The following is a 9,551-nucleotide window of genomic DNA, read 5'->3' as shown; positions in this document are numbered from 1 at the left end:
GGTTTGTTCTTTTCCTCTAGACGAGCTTCCTCACTGAGCTCCAGCAATGGTAACCGCAGAAGTTGTTGTTATGGACTCCAGTCTGAACTCAATTCCAAAAATACACCTGGTTCCCAAGTAGTGGAAACTAGAAACTCACCAACCTCTCAGGATGCCCTTCTGTGCAGTCCTTTCAGAAATCCCTCCTTACCAATATTGACTGTTTCCTCAACAAGACATGTGTATTCATGTCCAGGTATCCATAGCTCTGCTATCAGTGAATAGCCATTCAGTAATCACTTAATCTCTTCTGAAAGAAGACATTGAACTGAATGCGATTCATTTGACTTAATATCAGATGGCCACTCGCAGTACCATCGAAGGGGAACAGGCAGTCTAAATTCAGGGCAGATAGACTGCAGCATACAAAACTTGCAAGTGCAAGGAGCTAAACTTCACTTTTTACTTCGAGGACAGGATTCAGTGGATTTATAACAGTATAAGTGAGAAAAACTGGTAAACAAGTAAAGAGCCCTTGGTCTTCATAAAGGGATGGCCCCTCCCTTTCTCACACAGTAAAGGCCATAAACAATCTGACCTTCTGCTTCTGGTACAGATGAATCTTAATGTCAAGGTAGGAGTAAGCACCACATCTCTCCTTTGGTCACTGTTGATGGTGAGTACCATTTAGGTTCTTCCATAAGAAAGATACCTGTAAACACAACAGCCACGTGTCGTGCTCATTTTTGTGCTGCCACTTTTCTCAATGAAGTCATTTAAACTTCAGGGACCCCCTTTGTTGCCATCCAAGCTATTTGATTCAATTGCCCTGCTTTTATTTCTCTTCTGGAAGGGGACAACTTAATAAAAAAGAAAAAGATGGATGAAAGCGGGTGAAAAAGGTTGGGGAGGCGTTTTACTTGAATATACAGTATGTAAATATATTTATTTCTATATAGCTAGATTTCTCACAAGCCTATAACAGGTTGGTTGCACGCAAAAGGAAATGGTGAATGGTGTGTGGAAGGGTTACTTTACTCATGCTTTCTTTTTCTGTCTGAGCCAGCCCAGATAGCCATGATAAGACAAGCTAATTTGTCTAGCAAGCACTGGGAACATGCTAAAGTGCTGAAGATTAATCAGGACACAGAACTAAGCCACTCTTATAAAAACTCAGATGGAGAGAAAGCCACAAGGATACTAACAACTCAGTGATTCTGCTGCTGCTTTATTTTTCTCATGGTCTGTTTTGGAATGAAGATCTTTCCACTCCTCCAAAACTAAGAAAGTGAGAGCACTAAGTCTTGGTTAACGAGGCTAATCAGCAAAAGACGTCCTGTAAACTTGACAGAAGTTTTTCATTGTCTGTGAAAATTTGTGTTGGCTGTGCAGACAGAAGTTCAAGTTCAGCGTATTTATTTTGAGAAGGACTACAGAAAATGAAAGGAAGTGGGAACAGCATGAGTAAAGAGAGTAAAATCTGACCCCACGCATTTAGAAAAGGAAATCTTCAAACTGATTTGGAAGTGCCAAAGACGTCTTGTGCTAACGAGAATTTAGATTTCATCTTTAGAAGCTTTACCAAAAGTTGCCTAAGAAAGTAATATGACCCTGATTTTCCATTGTCTTGCATAGTTGTAAAAGCCAATACAAGAAACAAACTACTCCAAGTCAATTAAACTGCCCATCCGATTTAGTGAATGAGAATTTTTCCTGGGACTGAGAATGTCAAGATTCTGACGCTGAGATACAAAATCTTTTGTAGAGTTAAAGGAAAAGCTTATCCCTTATTTATGGATGCGTAAATCGTATCTGAAGCCAGTGCACAAATCCTAGAACAAAAAAGAAGACAGAAGGATGATATTGTAGCTTTACATTCTGCACTTAAATTTTAAATATATTACTATTTTAAAAGGCCTTTTAATGTGACTACCACACAAATAATCTTGAGCCCGATTCCTTCTTGTATTAAAGCTTGCACTGTACACACTTTTTTGTCTAGAATTATTATTTTTGGTTATGATTGTCAATTAACTTGTTTCCTGAAGAAACAAAACTTGCAGTCATGCTATCTGTCCATCTTGATGTCCCTCTCCAACAACTTTTCAACCCAAGAACACATTCTGACCAACTCCAATGGGCAGATAGAGCTCTCCATAATATGGAATTCGCACAGCCTTAGGAAAATGGGTGGCCAGAGAGAAAAGAGAGAGAGAGAGAGAACAAGCCTCTGTCAGTGCCCCGGTAGAGATCAAAGCTGCAACATAAACTCACCATCAGGGACGCAAATGCTCTTGGACTCCTTTCAGAGACTCCACACAGAAGCACATTCTTGAGAGACAGACCCACACAGAGCCAGACTTTATCAGCTCCCCTGTTAAAGGAACTGCTTGTTCCACCCCTGCCGTTCTGGCAGTAGTAACCCTAAATGACTTCTACATCCAAAGAACTGTAATTACAGAAAACAGGCGAGGAGGTGGAGGGATCAAACCACTTTCACTTGGCAGTGACATAATGCTACGGTGGCTTCCATTGCACTGGTGGTGAGCCCATTTGCATTACAAGACACTTACATACTGCAGTTGATGTCAAGGAGCTGAAAAAATTAAAATCAGAATAATCCAACAGAAAAATTCACCTTGTGCCTTCTGGTTTTCCTGGCTATATTCAAGCAGAAGATACCCAATAACATTAATGTCACGTTCCACCCGCTTGATTGAAGCATTAGGTGCCAACAACCTCAATGGCAAGTAGAGGGCCCCAAGGGTGACTGCAGAATGGCTTTTGTCCTAGGTAGTTTAGCACAGGGTCATTTTAAGTATGCATCGCATTACACAAAGTTTGTGATGTAGAAAAAAAGTGGGGTTTTTTTCCCACCCTATACTCACAGGTTCATTTTTGAAACTGACTCCGTCCAAGCTGCCTCTGAGTCTCCAGCACAGCTTTGCTGAAATCAGCAGACCTCTGCACAGGACATGGCAATTCAGCTTGGACTGCAAGACTGGGACCGAAACTCCTGTGAAGGAAGATAGAAAAATAGTGGCTCTTAAAACATGTGATTAAGTCTAAGCATCTACTGGATAATAAATTAGTTGCTAAAACTCTAAGACAAACTGGAGCCTTATCATGATTTTACTGTTAATTCAATCATTCTGGAGTTCTTGATGTTAAGCTAGTGAATTGTTGTTGGCATAATTATAAAATATCTTCAGTTTTATAATGGGTATAAAGTTCTGAAATATAAATTGAAGATACCTCGCATTTTAATAGTTGTTCCTCAACCTTTAAGACGTTTAGTTTTGTGTGGTCAATGAAGTCAACGTGAGATTTTTTTCTATTACATAGAGGACGTTATCTGAGATATTATTTATCAGGCAACGGAACGGGTAGTATTTTGTGTTCTTACTTTTCCGTACTGCACATATATCTATCATAGATCACCCCATTCTGACCCTCAGATGACATACCAAGTGTGGTCTCCATTTACTCCATTTTGCCCTTTTTCAGTTTATGTAGAGTAACCTTTCTTAGAAGCTGCAGGACACTTGCCACTCAGTGGTCCGGGAGATGCAGTGGTCTCATTCCAAACACATGCCACAGCACAGTTCATAGAAACATAGAATCATAGGGTTGGCAGGGACCTCTGGAGATCATCTAGTCCAACCCCCCTGCCAGAGCAGGGTCACCCAGAGCAGGTTGCACAGGAACGCGTCCAGGCGGGTTTGGAATGTCTCCAGAGACGGAGACTCCACCACCTCTCTGGGCAGCCTGTGCCAGTGCCCTGCCACCCTCAAAGTAAAGGGTAGTGGTTGTAGTTGGTAGTGGTTGTAGTGGTTTAACCCTATCCAGCAACTAAGGACCACACAGTCGTTCGCTCACTCTCCCCTAGTGGAACAGGGGAGAGAATCCAAAGATTTTACCGTGAGAAAATTCACAGGTTGAGATAAAGACAGTTTAATAGGTAGAGGAAAAGCCATGTGCACACGCAAAGCAAAACAAGGAATTAATTCCCTGCTTCCCATCAGCAGGCAGGTGTTCATCTATCTCCAAGAAAGCAGGGCTCCAACATGGGTAATAGTTACTTGGGAAGACAAAAGCCATAACTCCGAACGTTCCCCCCCTCCCTTCTTCTTCCCCCAGCTTTATATGCTAAGCATGACACCATATGGTATGGAATATCCCTTTGGTCAGTTGGGGTCAGCTGTCCCGGCTGTGTCCCCTCCCAGCTTCTTGTGCACCCTCAGCCTACTCACTGGTGGGGCGGTGTGAGGAGCAGAAAAGGCCTTGACTCTGTGTAAGCACTGCTTGGCAATAACTAAAACATCCCTGTGTTATCAACATTTTTCAGCACAAATCTAAAACATAGCTAGGTATGTTTTAGGTACTAGGTACTATGAAGAAAATTAGCTCTATCCCAGACAAAACCAGCACAATTGTCTAATTTGGCTCCTGCAAACTGACAGAGATGATATAAACCTTTATTCCAATAACATCTACAGGCTAGAGGAATCATGCTAGAACACAACAGGATAATGATGCTGTTGACCTTGCCTCTGTGGCCATTACAACCCATCTCAGCGGAGTGTACAAGCCAGCTGCATCACCCAGGGGCCTCTTCCCCAAACTGTTGCAGTAGCGCCTTACAGCAAAGTAGTCAGATTGGCTTCCAGGCAGTTATCAGGTCTTTGTAACAGCTCAGTAGTGGTTGGACAGCTTGAATGTATCTCTCTCCATGCATTCTACAAGACGCCCCTGTATTCTTGCTGTGGTTGCACCAATACTTAGAGGATGTCCTCAAAAGCCGATCATTGTGGATGGGCCTCCCAAAAAAACCCCAACATCTATACTTTGCAATGCCCACAATGGGGTTCAGAGGCAGCCTTCCCACTCTCCTTCCACAAATAATGATGTTACAATAAATATTTCCCTATGAGCAGGTCATTCTCACTAACCAACTCAGAGCATTGTCAACTTCCAGCTTTATTGGCAGGCATCCTGTAACTATTTGGGGATCCAGTGATGTTTCTGGAAATCTTGCCACTGTAATGCTACACATCCCTGAAGGAATTGCTCTTCAAGGCATGGTAAACAGAAAGGTTTCTAAAAACCATGAGATCATACTGGGTACTAAGAAACATGGAGATAGCAGTGGAACATGAGCTAATGGGACCACAAGCTCAAAGAAATACCGACTTTTTCATGGTAAGTGAGAAATTATAGCAACCAGCAATTCTGGGGGTTGGTTTCTCTGCTCCTGTGTTCCTATCAGTCAGCAGAATGTCAGACAAAACTAATTCTCAAGGCATTTCTCGCCACCCTGCACCTTCCAGACAATAAATCACATCTTTGGGATCCTTTCCCAAAATATATACTGCTCTAGGGATAAACTCTCCCCAGTGCGATCCCTGAGAGCTACATTCAGAGCTCAACTTCTCCCGCAAGGGTTTCTTGTAATCCATAAGCTTGCTGCTTAATTGAAAAGTAATGAAGATATCCATGCTTAGCATTTCCCCCAAGACTGTTGACTGCTACAGTCAAGCTTTTTCCTAGACATGTAAAGAATGCTTAAAAGTGCTCATGTCCCTTGGGTGTTGGCAGGCAGCTTTGTTTACTGGCTGTCCGGGAAATAACTCTATCAGTCAGAGGTGGCTGCAGAATCTAAAGACCTGGCTGGTACTTAACTTTACTATAAAAAAAAAATTATTTATCCATTCTCCCTTCAGACCAGCAGGGAAGGATTTAAGTCTCAGCTCAACATATGAGCTGAAAAAAATAGCACATTTTATACAATCATATAAAAGAGAGCAATAAACACAGCTCATTACCAGCTTTTGATGGGACTTAGTATGTGAGCAACCAAATCAATGAGAGGATTATAACATCTTGGAGTAAAAGACACCAAAACCTGTCTGGATAGATTTGAAGGGCAGTGCACTACAACATAACACAAAAAATGATCTCCCTACGAGAAGCTGCAAGATTAAAAACAAATTTTGTAACAGGTCCTAACAGCATTACCTCCACGGCTTAACTTCAGCAAGACAATGTCTCTGCACTTCTCACCCAGAACTTAACACTGCCATGCAAAAGAGTCCACCCAGATTTCTCACTCATTCCTGTTGCTCAGCTTTCTTTTCAAGCTTCAAAGCATGGTGAAGGGTGGATGTCCTTAGGTAAACTTTGACTATAAGCTTAAGGCTGTCCCTTATAGCTGTGTTTTTATTAGGTATCAAGAAAATATGGCATATTTTATGAATCTGATCTCCTCTCACCTGCGGTGGTTAGCTTGTCTTGTGGCAAGTGCGTTACACCGGTGAGTGTCACGTTTCAGGCATCTCACACCAAAACTGTTACACTGTGGATTTTTCCAACACTTAAAATAAATTTTGAACAGAGATCGTCTTTTTACTGAAAAGCAAAAAGCAAAGAGTGAAGTACTTTTCTGTTCCCGTTTTCCCCTGAGCATGCTAAGCCTTAGGCCCACTTTTGGGTAAATGTGTTAACCACCCCATCTGTCTGAGAGAAACACCAGCAGCAGCAACATTTTAAGAACACTGTTCCCCACATGCGCTGAAATTCATTACAAAGTGATTATAAGTAGATTGTCTTTTTAGGATTGATGCTGTTTTCTTTCATTGCCAGGACAGGAAATAGTCCATTCTAGGTCACAAATAAAAGAAAAATATATAGACTTCCATCAAATTCTTTTTTTTGCACACACACACACACCACACACACACACACACACACACCCCGCTACAAAATATTCTCAAGATCACAATTAGTAATAAGAGATCTGAGATATTTTCCTTTCATCCATGCGTATTCCATCTCCATCCATCAACAAGAACGAAGTCACAAGATTCCACTAGCCAAAGACATCAGCACATTGATGAGGCCATACTAAACTCTCTTCTTCATTGAAGGCTAGCAAGACTGACTTTCCGACTATAGAAAGAGATACGCTGTATCCTCTGCATGCTTAAGCATCGTTAAAAGTGGATAAAAAAATACTATCCAACCAATTTTATCATTGCAGAAAAGAATATCATATGGATGAATCAATCAGCCTCACAAGATACATAGGGAGATGATACAGAGAAAGCCATCAACTGCGAAAGAGCTGGGGTTGTTCAGCCTGAGGAGGCTAAACTGGATGTGGCACCTAACAGTCATAAAATGCATGAAAATTTTGCTACAAACAGGAAAGGAGCAACTTGTTCCCCACATTTACAGTGGATAAGCCAAGAAAGAATAGCCATAAACTGCAGGGAGAGAAAAAAAGGTTAGACGTGAAAGAGCTTTCTAATGGGAAGGACGGTGAAATGCTCCAACAGATCACCTGGACAGGCTGTGGAGCCTCCAGAAAGGGATGTCTTTAAACTCTAACTGAACAGACATCTGTCGGGAATGACAAAAGCATTGCTGAGCCTGCTTGGGGCAGAGGAATGTGCAAGACTGCTTTCAACCATCCTTTCCGCCCTGTTTTTCTACAGTTTCTCTGGTCGGTTCAGGAATGTAGCTGGGGTAAGAATCACGGCAGCAAAACGGGGAAACCCTCCACCCCTTTTTAGCGAAGGAATCTGCAGCTGCACCTGTGTCCCAGCACTGTGCCTGTTTTATGTACAGGAATAACACCGTGAATAAAGTCTAGGAAGGCCTAACAATGTTCACACTTTATCTTAAAGTGGAGAGAACAAGCCGTTCAAATTTGGATGCCAAATGCTCTCCCTATTTTATTTCAAATATTCTACTGGAAACGGTGTAGCTACTTAGCTGCTTACAACCTGTGCAGAAAAAGACAAGTGGGTAATGAATACACATCAGGATGATTGGATATACCCTGGGACAGAGAGGCAGCTAGGTGAAACCCCAGGTCTCTTTTCAGTAGGCCACGGTCAGAGGAAGAGGGTTGCAGAGGTTTGTTTCACCGGAGGAGGTAACCTTGGCGATCTAACCTCTTCTATGCACCATATTGCATGTTGTGATACATCTTCCTCGCGGACAGCTCTACAGGGGCTTTGCCGTTTTTTCATTTGGAAATTTCTTTTGCGTTCCAAGTCCCAAAGCTGCGGCAGGACTGTTAGCTCCCAGAAGTGCCAGAAGGGCAAAGGTAAGATTAGTTTTGATTGACGTGCAGCCATTTGTAGTTTTCTCACGCAATCACTGCGCAGCCACTTGCTCAGGCGTACACACGTATTTTCTAAGTTGTAAATAGCTCGGTGAAAAGACGGACTCTCTACCTGTCTCTAGCCTTGTGTTTGTACAGCACCTAGCACAACACTGCTGAGACTGTAACTAGCTTCTCCACGATAATCTGTAATAGAAATTTGAAATACCAAGCTAAGTAAAGAAGCAAGCTTTTAAGGGAAACCTGCGTGACTGCCAGAAGCTGTAATTTGATAGTATATACATTTAAGGCTCTGTACGTTTAATTACATTTAATAGTCAATGTTTCCCGAGGCAAATCGCTGGCAAAAGAATTTTAGGGACCCTTTCTAGAGCTGAGTCAAAGAAACAAGTGAGGCAACAAAAAAAAATCTCCTCTACAGGAGATGTTTATTAAAACCTTTTTGGGGAGACTGAAGGGCACATTTTATAAGGCTTCCGGATCAAGGCTCGTAAGAGAAGCAAATTTTTAAAGTGCTAAGTAGGCAGAGTTGTCCATTTGACTATTCGGTTCAAGAAAGTTCAGAGTTGCTCTTGTGACGCACTAGGCTGAGGCTATCATGGAAATCATGATAAATGTGTTTTCCAATGCACTGCCCTGGATGTTAGCATATTTTTTAGCTGAACATTATGGGGTACTTTGCCTACTACATAATTGATTTTCCAGTAAAGCTTAGACTCCTTTCTGATTCCAACAGAAATCTACAAACCATTGTCTTTATTATTATCACCCAGCACCAAGGGGGGCAGGGGGTGGAGCAGATTATGAAAATCCAGCAGCGTTGCAAAGCACTAGTTTAGTAGCTCTGAGAATTACCTGTTGAATTGTTTATGTGCACACGCTCATATATTCACATAAACAAGGACATCGGCAAAGCCCTAAAGGCCTGTGAAAGCACAGCAATACCTAAGCAACTGGATGTGTACCCAGCACTTATTCGAGTGTTCAAAGACATTGGAATGAGACCTGGTAAAAACTCACAGCTGGTAATTTTTTTGTCTTGTTCTGTGTATGCTTTCCCCTTTCATCCTCTCACCTTGAGCACAAATACTTTTACAGTTTTCGGAATCCTTCTGCGCAAAGCTATTTTTCTATTCCTCCCAAGTTTTTCTCCCAATTGAACCCAAACTATCAAAGCCTCCTAAGAGTAAATAATAATAACAATAATAATAATAATAATAAAAGAACCTTGGTATATTTATTTGCTTTTGAAACATATGGAAAAAGATCTCAGGCCATGCAATAGAGGAAGCTAGTGTGTACAATCCAATGTATATAACAAATGCCACATACGGTATGCAATGTATCACCCGCCGGTAGTTAGATAATCCACCATATGTAAAGTTTCCCATATAATATATACCATAACTTAGGTCACACTGACAACAAAAACTCTCTCTCT

Source organism: Larus michahellis, chromosome 5, assembly GCF_964199755.1.
Source record: "Larus michahellis chromosome 5, bLarMic1.1, whole genome shotgun sequence".
Classification (NCBI taxonomy): Eukaryota; Metazoa; Chordata; class Aves; order Charadriiformes; family Laridae; genus Larus; species Larus michahellis.
The sequence above is the reverse complement of the archived record's forward strand: the minus strand, read 5'-3'. Positions refer to the sequence as shown.